General features: G+C 37.8%; 1 protein-coding gene across 12 annotated transcripts in view; it reads left to right on the top strand.

Annotated features, from left to right (window-relative positions):
• The window catches only part of LCOR (ligand dependent nuclear receptor corepressor), a 109,555-nt gene that overhangs the window by 4,225 nt on the left and 90,078 nt on the right, over positions 1-15,252 (top strand). For 7 of the 12 annotated variants that reach the window (XM_070752894.1, XM_070752887.1, XM_070752893.1 and 4 more), the window contains 2 exons: positions 1,671-1,890; positions 4,929-5,020. The exons of 3 other annotated variants lie outside the window; for them this stretch is intronic. The gene's annotated coding sequence lies outside the window, so the exon portion shown is untranslated. The remainder of the gene's footprint in view (positions 1-1,670; positions 1,891-4,928; positions 5,021-15,252) is intronic. 2 more of the 12 variants (XM_070752895.1, XM_070752896.1) reach the window with 2 other exon arrangements.

Consider the following 15,252-nt stretch of genomic DNA (forward strand, 5'->3'; position numbering starts at 1 on the left):
TGCCTGTATGTCAGGACTACAAATAGAAATGAGAATTTGCAAATAAAAAACAAGTTATCAAAATCTATCTTTTATATTATAATAAAGGGGATATGATTGCGATCAATAAGATTGTGTTATTATTTTTGATTTGTTTGTTGCATACTAACTGACCTCATCAGGTGAAATAAGAACTATTGCAATGGAATAACTCTTTCAGAATTTTTTCCTTAATTTAAAAATGTTGGTATGGATATTATAGCAAATGAGAAAATAATTATTTTGTTTCAGATAAAATATGCCATTTATAAACATTGGAATGCAGGGATTAAAATTTACATAACGTTTTCATGAACTGTCATAACTTTTTCATGGAAAAAAATCCTATTATAGTTAGCATACTAACATATAAATAGCTATTGTACAAGGAGAATTTTAGAATTTATTTGAGATGACTTTCTAAAGTAAAGATTATATTGTACTGTATTTACAAATATTTTCTAAATATTTCTAATGAATATTTCCATTCAATCATTTGGCACTTTTCATATCTTTCTGAATCCTTAATAAATACCCATTATTGTACGTTTAATACTTAATTTTTTTGATTATCCTGTTTGCAGATATTGGAGCTCATCTTGAGTTTTTCCCCCATCTCTTGTAGCTCTTCTGTTCAAACATGTAGTCATTTTGTGTCAGGTGAAGAAAAAATACCTAATATTGTATATACAGTGTTCCCTCAATTTTCGCGGGTTCAAACTTCGCGAAACGGCTATACCACGGTTTTAAAAAAAATTAATTAAAAAATACTCCGCGTTTTTTTTTCTATACCACGGTTTTTTTCCACCCAATGACGTCATACGCCATCAACAAGAGTCACTTCTCTCTCTCTCTTTCTCTTTCTTTCCTGTCATTCTCTGCTTCAATCATTTTCTCATTTCTCTTTTTTCTCCCTTTTTCTATCATTTTTTTCTCTCTCTACCTTCCACTCTCCCCCCTCTTGCTCTCTCTTTCTCCCTCTCTCTCTCCCTCTCTATGAGAACGCCTGCCCCGCCTATCCTGCAGCCCCCTCGCTGATAGCTGGGACGAAAGCGCTCTCAGCTAAGGGACTGTGAGAGGGGCGAGGCAGGCATTCTCAAAGCGCTCAGAGCGGCTACCGGCCGAATGAGGAGGATGAGAAGCCGTAGCCGCCAGCGCTGCTGCAGGAGGACCCGTGTCCCAAGAAAGCCGGTGAGAGGGGTGGATCGGGCGGGTGGGCGGTAGCGGCGAGGGGGCCGGAGGTGCTGGGGGGCCAGGGGCAGCCGACATTCAAAACAATCTTTGCCGGCCTCCGCACTTTCGTCGCTCCCTGCCCCCAACTTCAAGCCCTTGCGCGGCCTTGGAAAAAGGGTGTGCATGCGCAGATGGTGTTTTTACTTTCGCACTGCTACTTCGCGGAAAATCGACTTTCGCGGGAGGTCTTGGAACGTAACCCCCGCGAAAATCGAGGGAACACTGTACTGTACTTCTTTATTGTACATATAGTAGCTTACCAGATTTGAGCTTCAGACTTTGAAACCACAAGATGAAAATCTATAATTGTGATAATATATCTTGCTATGTAGATTGAATTTATAATCTCAGAAACATAATTGAATTTGTAACTGAATATTTTAGTCTTGCTTATAAGTATAATTTTATCATATTTATAGGTAATGTAGCAGAAGTTGAAAGAGCTGGCACTATCTGATTTGGAAAAGAATACTGATGAAACAAATCCTGTCTTCAGAGAAAAGTATTCAGTTATACAGGACAGATGAAGTTCAGGAAAGGCCTCTGGCAAAAGAGTGACAATGAGGTTAATGTTAAGCGCCCTATGTTCCTTTGCCAGGCATCTGGTAGTACTGTGTTGGTGAACACACAACTAGGAAGGTACATAAAAATGTCAAAGTTATTAATTTGTTGTACATTGTTTAGCTAGCAAATCTCTGAAAGTCATAAAAATTGAATAAAGGATCAAAATCTCTGAAATTGAGCATAAATTTATTAGACTCCTTCAAGATTGTATATATTGATAAAAGTATTTGACAAATGAGTATTTTATTGCAATTATCCAAGGTGGTATATCTATGATGATCAAAAGTGAGCCATTAGGCAAACAGTTAGATTAGGAATTTTTTTTAATTTTTGCAGAAAGTCATTTCCTCCTTTATGTCTGATAAGCAATTTTATAAACCTTGTGGTAGAACTCTCTTAAAGATTTGATTATAAAAGACTGTTGTGCTGATCTACTTAATAACTTTTTAAATTCTATTGTAGCCTGTTCTAATGGGGGACATGTAGTAAAAAAAAGTATAAGAAGTCTTTTTCACTGGTAATAATTTATAGAAAAACACTATATGGTGAACCTAAGACCTTAAGAGAAATATTCCAGAGATTTGACTGTGGACTTTAGAAACATTAAATGTGTCTTATAATTGAGAAGGAAATGACTTAACTAAAAAAAGCTATATTCTGAGATTTTTTAAAGATAAAGAAATAGCTTACAGGAAGCTAAAAAATGAAAGTGGTATTGCTGTTGATGCATTTTTATTAACCAATAACAATTCAGTATGTAAAATGTGTGACAGCTGATAACCTATTTTTTCTCAAACATAAAACAATTATGTTTACGCAATTGTTATCTTCAGTAACGGTTATTTTCATGAACTCTATTTGCAGAGTTCCCTTATTTCTTAACATCAAACTTGCAAGTATATTCATGGTTTTGTAAAACGTTAAATGTTAAAGCAATTTAAATTTTATAAAATGTGTAGTTGTATATTTTAAGCACTCAGGAACATATACTGTAGTTAAGGAAACAACGTATATGTAAAAATACATTGACATTTTTTAAAATGTGAAGTGACCAATGTATTTAAAAGTGTCTTTGTCTTTAGTTTGCGCAAACATGGTAATTGGGAAAAGGGTTGGGTTCCATCATGCATGTGTTTCAAAGGGAAAAGCTACACTGTGTATATGAATGTGTCTTTTATACGTGACACGCACACATTCTGCTAAACATAATAAATTATCTCAAAGTTACCCTTAGATTAAGGATGGTTCTGAATAAATAGCTTGCTTGAATATTTTAATGTCATGCAGAATTTTCTATAGATAATGAAAGAAAATCCTGTCTTACAAATCCCCCTACTAAAAATAGACAATATTGCCTCCCCCCCCCCATTGTATGGTTAGATGTTTCTTTGTTTAAACAAAAATATTCTGTCAGATGGTATGAAGTAATACAATATCATTTAAGCTTTGAAGTTGGCCTATGTTATATCAAGTAGTTTCAGCATTTTTATCTATCTGGCCAGTATGAATCAATTCCGTCTTGATGGCATATAATCAATATGTTGTCAGATCTTAGTATTTATATTCTAAAATTTTACTCTGTAGTATATTGTTACCTTCCATAGATTTTAGCAGTTTTCTCTGAAGAAATGTGTGTGTGTGTGTTTCTGTATTTATATATTTGAACATAAAATTCTTAATATATCATTAAATTAAATCAGAAAAGCCCCGAACACTGATAAGACATTTTAGTGGTGAAGGTTTGAATTCCAATCCTTCTGAATATTATGATATAAGATATTTGAGTGGGGGAGCGGTTATGTGTTGTATAAGCAAACTGTAAAGATCCTAGACATAATTGTAAACTAATAATTCTTTATAGATTCTGAATAAAAATGGATTTTCAAAATGATTGAGAATAAGTCTATCAGAAGTGGAAATGTTGGTGCACCTTATGTACTGAATACAGCCATTTTTTGGCCTCCCCAAACTTTGCCTTGCCTGTCCCATTTTTGCCAAAAACAGACCAATTTTTTGCAAAAATGGGGTGTGCAGAGGCTTTGGGAGTGCTCCTGCTAGGAAGAGCAGAAATCTCTTCTTTCTTCTTTAATTCTTTGAAATCTTGGTGCGTCTTATAGTCTGAAAAATATGGTAATTGGTTGTTGATCAAAAAACATTTATTTTTGAGACAGATTATAGTTGTTGAAGCTTGCTATCTGTTGCACATTATTTTCCTGGGTTGTTTTTAATAGTGTGCTGAAAACTGTATGAGAAGAAATACGTAAAGCCATCTATGCTATAGTGGTTTATTGTCTTTTGTGATGAGATGAACTATACGTGTTAACCAGAATAATATTTAAAATGCCACCATTGATTCAAATTCATATAATTGAATTCTGCTATTTGTTTGAAACCAAGGTAGTCAGAGGTATTTCTGATGAAACAGACAAAGAAGAATTGCTAAACTATTTTTCATGGAAAATCAAGTGAACCTCCAGTCTTATTTTGGAAGTATTTATTGTTGAACTGTTTCCATTAAAACAGTTTATTCTGACAAAAAAGCCTAAAATGTGTTTTTCTTTTGAAAATTCTGGGCCTAAGTTTTTACACTTGATGTAAATAAAATCAGTGTAGAAAAACCTGTCTTTACCATATAGCTGGAAATTTAGGTAGGAAACTAAATACCTTAATAAGAGTGTGCAAGTTTTGCTTCCTAAAAGCTAGCCTACTGCATCTTTCTGAGATAATGCAGTTTCGCCCTTTTAAAGGTTCTGTAACTACAGTACAAGGACCATGTGTATGGAAGTGAATGAAGGTTTCTATAGAAAGTGTGCATTGTTAATTTTACTGAGTGTAGTGAGACGAGAGTGATTTTATTGTGGCTCAGAAATTAAACATTTCTACTCGTGCAGTTTTCTGATCTCTCGTTGCTCTTCATGTATTAGGATTTTTAGGGAGCATTTTCCCTGTCGGTTGAACTCTGATTACATATCATTGTCATGTTTGTGAAATATGCATTTTCTTTCATGTCTTCCAAAATCCATTTGTATTTTTGTTCTTGCTAATGTTTGTAGCCATACCCAAGTAGTGCCATCTGTGAATTTAACTAACATGCTGTTTACCCTTTTTTCCAGATCCAGTTTCTGATTCTACTTCCACATTTGGGAGTATGCACGGGACAAAAACACCTCTTTGCGTAGCTTGACTGGATGCCCCAAACTAGGATGTTAGTATGTTTAAACTATTTTCGTTTCTATATTGTCTTGCCAACGTATCCACATTGGTTGTTTGGCTAAAATAACATTGTGAATGCAAAAGACAGTTAGCTTCTGTAAATTTGGCCAACATGTCCAAATTGTCTGGCAAAATCTGGGCTCCTAATTAATCTATATATGATAGATTTTTGGAAGCATAAAGTAAGGTCTGTTCTCTTTGTCAGGAAAGCTAAGAAAATATATTTAAAATTTAAAATGGACCTGGAAATTTCATTTTAAATAGGTTTCAAAAATGTGTACTACTAATATATAATATAGCTTGCATTAGATTATCTTTAACTAGTTTCAGATAAGTTGGTAAATTGAACTAGTACTATCCTTTAGGTACTGATCAAATAGTTATCAAAATAATGAGATTGTATTTTCTATTTTGATTTTTGGCACTGAAAAAATGACATGACTATTTTTCACACTTATGACCATTGCTTAATCCGCATGGTCACATGATCAAAATCCAGATGTTTGGCAACTGATTCATATTTATGACAGTTGTACTGTCCTAACCTAGACTCATGTGTTCTCCTGACAAGCAAAGTTAATGGGGAAGCCAGATTCATTTAATAAATGTAGCAAGGAAAGTCATAAAATGGGGCAAAACCTATTTAACAAAATGGTCACTTAGCAACATACATTTTGGGCCCAAGTATATAGCACTACTTTAGCACACTAAAATGTATGGCATTAAATAGAAAGAGAAGGTAGAAATTACAGGGAGGGCAAAAATATTCTCTATTGCATTTTGCCCCTTATGAACTAACTTAAACTTTGAGAGGCGACTGATGCGGTTTTCACAATTTTGACAGATATCTCTGTCCTAGCCAGCATTGGTACTTTTTTCCCTCTCTGAATATGACACAGATTACTACAGGTGTTTGTTGAATTTGTTTTTGATGGCAGGTGAGGGCTACTTTTTGTTTCTGTTCCCTGATGTGGTTATTCAAATATATAGACTGAAGCCTTTTAAAAGTGTTTTCAAATATTCAGCATTAAAGATCCTGTGTATTTTGTAAGTGTCCTATAGGTTAGAACAAGTATATAATTATGCTGTAAAATGTCAAATGAATAAAAAGATAAATTCAAGATAAAAATAAATATATAATGGGGAAAAATAGAGAACAAAACACATTTGTACAGTAGTTGAAAAATAAAATGGATGAGTGAAGGAAAAAGTGATACCTAAAGTGTGACTGATATGTAGAACTGAAGCAGTAGATGATGACAATAAAAGAAACAGGTAGAAATAAGGGATATTTATAGAAAACATAAATATTCATAGGCAGTCTATTTAGTAAGATGTCTTCTAGAACAGGTTCCCAATCACCAGTCCATGGACCAGTACTGGTCCACAGCCTACTAAACACCAGGCTGCACTAATGACTGAAGCTTCATGTGTGGTATCTAGGTAGCATGTGCAGAATCCACGTAGCGCAGAAAAACATGTTGACCCCACCTCCGGTTTGTGGAATCCCCCCCCCCCATGGAACAGTCTCTGCTACTCAAAATGTTGGAGGCCGCTGTTCAAGAAATATTGAAAATAGACTTCTCCATGTATTGCCATTACATATTAAGTATGTAATGGTAAGCTGCTCAATTCTTTCATAATTTGTTTATTATGATGTAAACTTACTTTCCTGGCTTTTCTCTTCTTAAGAAGTCACAAATCAAAAGCCAAGAATAGATTATGGGTTCCAAGTCATAGCCAGGCATCAAGCCAGAGATCCTGGTTTGTGTGTCATACCACTGAAGAGTTTTTGAGGCTTTAGGTTTAACGTCAAACATATGAATTAGTGCAATATCTATTGCTAGAAAGCCAACATTTCTAGAATGATGAATTATGGTAATAATAATCATGGTAATAAATGCACTGTGATAAGCATGGCTTCTGATTTCTGAGTACTTTAAACTTTAAAAACCTTTCTTTGAGATAAAACCCAATGTGTAACTTTTAATGAATAGGAGTTTCTTGAGGTATTATATTTGTTGAAGTAGTGTATTCTATCCCTCATACTCTGCATATGTGTTTTATCAGAGAAGATTTAACATGCCCAAGTAAGATCATAAAAGAAGGTTGAGGCATGAGGCAAGGTAAAACCTGTAGCTCTCAGCCCTAAAGAGCAAATCAGACTAACAAACTAATGCCATATATATCTAAAATTATTTTCATTGAAATCGCTATTGTTGCAGAAGTTTGCAAGTACTGTAGTAGTATATTTCCCCCTTCCAAACTTTATCTTTGTGAAAATTAAAGAGGGACCTGCCTGAGACATTTTCTCAAGTTAGTTTTTGGAATAGGTTTAATGCTTCTGTGACCGTTGTCTTGGTAACTGATCTTTCCATTGTCCTTCAAGGACATTTATGCCCTCTCTAGTAACAGTGTTTGGTGATACGGCTTTTGAAAAATTAAGCCACCTATAATATTCAGATGTCCCAAATGATCACAAAGATGTCACAAAAAAGGGATCAACCTATTTTCCAAAGCACTGAAAGCAGGACAAGAAATAATGGATGGAAACTTATTAAGGAGAGATCCAACCTAGAATTAAGGAGAAATTTCCTGAGAATGAAAACAATTAGTGGAACGAATGCTTTCATTCCTAGAGGTTTTTAATAAGAGACTGATCACCATTTGTCTGAATGGTATAGTATGTCCTGCTTGAATGGGGGATTGGACTAGAAGACCTTCATGGTATCTTCTAACTTTGTTATTCTGATATTCTCTTATCACTGTCACAGTTCGAGAAGAATGAACCCAAGATTTTTATATACCAATGTCAAGATGATTTATCATACTTTTAAACACATATAGGCACACACAGAGATGTTGATTTTGCTCAAAGTTTTTATCAGAGAAAAGCTGTAAAAAAGAAAGCTAAAGGAGAAAATATGTTTTTTACTGCATCTTCCCACCCCAGGATTGCAAGCAATTATGAATACATATAACAAATATATATATACCAAATTCCCCACATAATTTTAAACTTGCTTGAACTCTGAATAGTATATGATCACATTGGGCACAGATTTCAAACTTGCGGCGTCATAGTGCTGTGTTTCCTTCCTTGGCAGAGCTGGAGTAAGCGTGGTATGTGCATGACACATCCGGCCTGCGAGCCGCCAGTTTGACACCCCTAACACGGAGCACATAGTAAAGTTCCTTTATTCCTGGGGAGAAACTTCCACAACTGCAAATAATTCTAAAACTAGTAGAAGCTGAAAGCTATCTATAATACACTATCAAAAATGTTGGCAAAGCAGTATAAAGTAAAGACCACTAACCCAAATGAAGCAACAATTATGGGACAAGAATTAAAAAGGTGACTTTCATTTATACATCTTTGCAAAAAGTAATTAAAAAGTAGCTTGGGGTATGTTTTCTGAAGCCACTTCTGATTCCTGAGAGAATCCTCTGAAAGAATCTTTTTAGACTTTGAGGAATTATAGAATGTTAGAAACTGGATGATATGATACGATGCTAATATTTTTTATTTGAAGAACAGAAACTTAAATTGACCTGAATTCTTGACCATGGACCTACCTGAATACTTTTATTTCTGCTTTTGGAAATGAGTGTGACTGGTGCATATAATCGTATTCATCTGATGTGACTGGCTAGTTAAGCTATTTTACAAATACTATTAGAGCAGACCTGGCAAAGTGCGGCCTGCCCGCTGTCTGTGACCGGCCCACCCACTATCTGTGACCGGTCTGCGGAGGTTGGGGTCCGCTCCAGTGTGAGGAGGAAAGAGCTCACCACGTCTGCCGGGACTCCTCCGGTTCTTGCTTTCCTGATGAATCATGAGAAAAGCAGGACCCGGAGGAATCCCGGCAGACACAGTGAGCTCTTTCATCCTCGCACTGGAGTGGACCCCGACCTCCTATCCGAGCACAGAAACCACGCAAACACTCCAGCACAGTGATTGTGGTGCACTGTGTTGCCGTAAAGCAAACAATTAGGGGTCAGTAGAGTGGGTCTGGGTGTTTAGGTTAGGCCAGGCTCTGGGTCTTTACAGTATTGGGTAGAACTGAATTAATTATATTAGTCCAGCCCTCTAAAACCATCCTAATTTCTCATGCAGCCCCATGGCAAAATTAAATGCCCTAATTTCTCATGCGGCCCCATGGCAAAATTAAATGAGGAACTATTTTGCATCACACCCCGCATTGGGTTTTTGGGAACCAGTAATAGATTTCTCAAGATGTAATAGGAAATATGTACCTCCAGGGAGACATATTAGATCCTGGGTTATTAGATTATGCTACCACTTATTTTTGATTTGGAATAGTAGCATGAGTTAGAGGAAAATCAGAGGTTCAGTTAATGGTGTAGTTTACAGTAAAGAAACTTCAAATTTAAAAATTCAACTGAAATTAGCATATTTATATGTGGAATATGTAACAAACTATTTGGACAGGAGCCACTTCTCACAGTCACTCACGGCCTCATTACCTCGAGGCTCAACTACTGCAATGCTCTCTACATGGAGCTACCTTTGAAGAACGTTCGGAGATGACAAATAGTGCAAAATGCAGCTATGCGAGCTGTTATGGGTCTTCCAAGGTCTGCCCACATCTCGCGATCACTCTGCAAGCTACATTAGTTGCCTATTGATCTCCGGATGCAATTCAAAGTGTTGGTTATGATCTATAAAGCCCTACATGGCTTAGGACCTGATCACCTACGGGACCGTCTTCCAGCCCCCCAGCGATCGGTCAGGTCCTACTGAGTCCGCCTTCTCCAGGTCCTGTCAGCCAGGCAATGTCGTCTGGTGGGCCTGGGGGAAGAGCCTTCTCTGGTGGCTCTAGCCCTTTGAAACCAAATCCCTCCAGAGATTTGTGCAACTCCTACCCTCCTCACCTTTCGCAAGAATCTTAAGACTTACTTATACCGCCAGGCTTGAGGACCATGAGTGTTAACTCCAGCTGATGTCATCAATGGTTAATTTAATTGGATGAATGTGGATAATTGTTTCTTAGAAAAATAAGATTTTAGAATTTTTAGAATTTTTTAATATTAGGTTTCTTACATGTTTTATATTTGTATTTATTTCTGTTGTAAGCCTCCCTGAGTCGGTTGAGAAGGACAGCATAGAAATCAATCAATCAATCAATCAATCAATCAAATAAATGAACAAATAAGTAAATAAATAAATAATAAAATGTTTTGACTTCAATATAGATTTTGAGACTCAGAAGTATCAAATTGTCTTGTAAAGGTAATTTAACAAAAATTATTCAAAACATTTGTTAAGATGAGATCTAGGCAGTGCAACTCATAGTACAGTAGTGTAATATGGGTCGCATTAGAAGTCCTAAGACTGCCTGAACAGCTCTGTTCTACTCCAGCTGAAGCTTCAGATACTCTTCAAGAGTAGCCCCATGTAGAGCACATTGCAGTAATCCAGGCATATGACTAGGTCTTAAGTGACTTGAGTGCAGAGTTCTCACTTTTCCTTCAGGAATCAAGGTGAGAGGAGGCCCTCAATTTAAAGCTTTTTTAGCGACAGATTCCATTTACCCCATTGTCACACTGTTCACTACTAATTTTCAGAGCAAAGATATTAAATGAATTTATTTTTGCTTGTATTCCAATTTATTTCTGATGAATAGACAGAGGAGAGTTTGTTCCATACTTTTGGGATTGATGTGGTAAATAGGCAAGGAGACAGTGGGGATTATAATGCCTGACATTTTTTTTCAGGTGTCCTTATTTTGCCTGCAGAATGAATCACACCATAGTTTTGATTTTTTTTTTTTTAACCTTGTACAGGTCAGAGTTTGTGTGTGTGTTAAGTACTCCTATTCAGGAAATGCAGCCCAAGTTATTTCAGCCCAGGGGTTCCCAACTCTCAGGCCAGTATTGGTACCGGTCTGTGGCTTGTTAGGAACACAGGTGAAGATGAGTAGCTGCATAGGTGAAGATGAGTAGCATGCAAGTTAGTGAAACCAAAACTAACCCATACATCCCCAATCCATGGAAAAATTGTCTTCCTTGAAACTGGTCCTTGGTTACAAAAAGGTTGGGGACCGCTGTTTTAGTGCATGAGCAGCTTCAGTGGATTAACAAACCATATTGTGTTTGTATGATTTCTTTGTACCCACTAAAGTTAATCTATGTTTTCAGTTTTTAATTTGCACATCTCTTTTCTATCCATGTGAATGTCAGCGAAATAGTTCCAAATGATAAATTGGGACTAGACATTATGGAAGTATGGAAAAAGGAAAAATGAATTGTTGTAGTATTGTCAAGAAGTTAAAGAAATTGAGTTTAACTTTATTTTGTGTATGTAATATTTCTGTGGAAAATTGGTAAATCTATTTCCCGGGATCATGATCTGAATTTTTTTGCATGTTGAATAAGAGTTTACTGATCAGAAGTATGTACTATTTAAAGCATGTTGTGTGAGAGAAAAGCATTTACAATTAGTTGGCTAATCGGTTAAAATGAAAAGGTGTGTTGCTTTTCCTCTCCAAATCATCTAGAAGGTGAAGACATAGTTTGTCAGAGCAATTAGCACTTCACTTGAAGGTGAAGGCACTGATTATCTGGAATGCAGATTTATTTCATCCATATCAATTAAATTCTGTGAATAGGAAGAATGGTTTTAGAAAGCTGGACTTTTTCAGTCTTGGTCCCTAACCCCAAAATTGTAGAATTATATTCTCAGTACAGTTCATACATTTTACCAAAAAATATGCTTGGACTCGTTTTGAGCACTTCTCTATGAAGTATTAGAAGTTTCAGAGATTAATATGTTTTAAATCTTCCTGGAGGATACCCTACAGAAAAGTAAAATCAAGTATATTCTTTCTACCCCATTTAATTTCCTTTAAGGTCTCTTCTACCATAGGGATAAATAGGGCACCAAAAGTTGGTTCGGACTGGTTCTATAGAACTGGTAGTACTGTGGCACCCTGGGTTGCCAAACTGCTAACAACCTCTGGTTAGCCATACTCCCGAACTGGTTGTTGCTTGCTACTTTGCACTGTCCGCCTGCCGCCCATCCAGCCGCCCCAACTAATCACCCACCCACTCCTCACCGCCTAAGCTACCTTCCCAGTTCCCATGTGCTGCCTCCTCCTGCCTAGACGTAAGTCGTGGTTGCAGTAGGCCCCCTGACCCATCCTCAGAGCTTGCTGCAGCCTCCCCACTGTCCCCAACAGTTGAATACTGTTTCTCTCTGGCACAGCACTTTCTGGACTTACCAGGAAGTGTCTGATGCGCCACATGAAGCTGTCTTCCAAAACCATGTTTCTCTCCACATTGTTGTTTTGAGCCTTGGTCGGGGAGTCAGTCCATCTTGTTAGAACCATAAACGGAGTGGTGTTGGTTTGCTGTGTCTGCCGTGACCTCACCTCAAGCCATGGCAGATTGCTTTGGAAGACGTGGAATGGGGTTTAGCACACCTTAGGCACTGACTTGGGTGATTTTGGGCCAACCCAAAGAAAGAGAAGGAGGAGGCAAGAGCAAGTGGCAATGCAGCACTCTCAGCCCTATAGCAGCAGTTGCGTTTCCACCAAGGGTCAAGGACCACCAAGGGGCCACCCTGTGGAAAGATTGGCCTCTCCTGGGGAGAGGGGGGAATATTGAGTAACCCCTTCTCTGGGCGCTAGCCAAAGGGAAGCTACAAAATCAATTTTTATTCCCTTGCTAAATCTGCCATTTCCTTCCCATGACATTGCCCAGCAGCCAAGAGGGAGACGGGGGAGGCATTTCTGTGTGCTCCCGTTTCTGTGTGGAACTGTCCCCTCAATGATAGCAGGCACCACTGCCCTCTTCTCCCTCTCCCTCCTCACACAGCCTGCTCTCTGCCCCAAGAAGACACAATCCTACACAGAGCTGAACAGCTGAAATGCCCCTAACATTTTCTCTGCACTGGCGCAACTGGCCGCATTTTGCAATTCTGCTTCTTTGCGCGCAGCTCAGTGTCAACTGACACCCCTTTGTGTCAGCACAGGGAGGAACAGCCACTGTAGCCGCCGAATGCAGAAGGAAGAGATCAACCTCTCCTGCGCAACACAGCCAGCTACTCACCTCACTCCACAGTGGTGGCAACGAGAGGAGTTGCCGTTGTCCCCACTGCCGTGATCCTGGTGCAGGAGGGTGTATGTACGTACATGCTTGTGTGTATGCATGTGCATGCGAAAGAGATGAGAGAGAGGAAAGGGAAGGAAAAGAGAAAAAGAGAAAGAAATGAAAAAATGATGGAGGGAGAGAATGAGAGAGATGAAAGAGAAATATGAGAAAGAAGGAGAAAGAGATGAGAGAGAAGGAGAGCGAAATGAGAAAGGGGGGAGAAAGATATGAAAGAGATGAGTGAGAGGAGATAATAGAGTGAAAGATGAGAGAAAGAGAGGGAGAAAGACACACAGAGAGATACCTGCTTAAAAGAAAACAGAAAAATTGCTCTTTGAGTGTTTAAGGCTGCAGATGCCTGGGTTAGGTAAATATCATGGTCGTTAAGTGAAAATTGTGGTTGTTAAGCAAACATTGGTTGTTAAACAAAATCATTTTCCTCAATGAGCATTTTTTAACCAGAAATCAGAAGGAATTGTTGAGAACTGGCAAAAAACATAGAAAACCTCAGTCATATGACTGTGTGGAATGTTGTAACTGGCCATAAAGGTTCGTGTATGTGTGTGTGCATATAGCGGTCAAAACTCCAAAAATAGGTAATGTAGCTCTGGGGAGGTCAGTTATAAATTTGAACACTTGCTAAGCAACCTGCCATTAAGCAAAGGCCACTTGTATTTGGTTTGCCTTAAGGGTTCAGAGCTGTATGGAATCACCTTTAATCCTTTGGGGGAATTGCAAAAGGTGCAGGAATTCTTGTAGCGGTAACTAGGATCGTGACCACCTAGCCAAGCCCACCCAGTCACATGACCATGAACTCATGCCCACAAAATAAGTCACACTCACAGAACTGGTTGTAAAAAAATTCCAGACTCCACTTGACTATATGAAACATACAGTGGTACCTCGACATACGAGTTTAATTCGTTCCAGACCCAAGCTCATAAGTCGATCAACTCGCATCTCGAACGAATGCCTTTAGACTTTGTTTTTCGCGCCTAGATAACCAGACGCAAGGAGATTCTTGCGCCACCTAGTGGAAGCTCGGCTCGTATCCCGAATTTGAGCTTGGGTGTCGAACAGAAATTTCGCTCGCGTCGCGGCTCGTAACTTGGAATACTCGCATGTGGAGCAGCTCGTATCTACAGGTACTACTGTATTCCCAAATAATACTAAAACTGACTATCAAAATGGGGCAGCAGTAAAAACCATAGTTACAAAATAATTGTAACTTCAGAAAATTGATCATTATTTTCATTATTTTACCACTCAAACACCATTCTTTTCAGGACTTTTTATTCATTTTTTAATAATAAAAAAAGTTGTGTGTCCTACTTACTGCTCAAATTTCCTGGGTGCTCTAATTTCTTCAAATTTCAAATTTCAAATCTTCAAATTTCCAAATCTATTTTAGCAATAATGTTGGAAATATTTATTAAATTTTATTAATGTAATTTTGTTTGTACAATTTGTAATTGTAATTATACTTGCTTAATATAAGATAAATATGTAATTGAATTATGTACACTTGGCACACGTGGGCATGAACTTTCCTGTCTAGATGAAATACATATACAGTATGTTCATAATATATGGTCCTGATGCTGACTGCAGATACTTAGATATTAGAAGTTTTGATTGTAACTCTTTGTAGGAGCTTTGATTTGAGATTTTCTAGCATTTTACAATCATAGTACACTGCTTAATTGCATTTACAAATACTGTACTAGAAGTGAAGTGCACTAGAAATTTGATGTAGCGGTTAAAGCATCAGGTCAGAAACTGAGAAACCGTGCGTTCTAGTTCCGCCTAGGTGACCTTGGGCAGCATTTTCTCTCAGCCTTAGGAAGGAGGCAGTGGCAAACCACCTCTGAAAAACCTTGCCTAGAAAACTGCAGGAACTTGTCCAGGGAAAGGGACACAATTGAATAAAAGAATAAAACTGTACAAGAAGTAATTCTTAACACTCCGTGGCTTGCATTGGCTGCCGATCAGTTTCCGGTCACAATTCAAAGTGTTGGTTATGACCTATAAAACTCTTCATGGCACCGGACCGGATTACCTCAGGGACTGCCTTCTGCTGCACGAATCCCAGCGACCAGTTAGGTCCCA

This window comes from Erythrolamprus reginae, chromosome 5, assembly GCF_031021105.1.
Source record: "Erythrolamprus reginae isolate rEryReg1 chromosome 5, rEryReg1.hap1, whole genome shotgun sequence".
Taxonomy (NCBI): domain Eukaryota; kingdom Metazoa; phylum Chordata; class Lepidosauria; order Squamata; family Dipsadidae; genus Erythrolamprus; species Erythrolamprus reginae.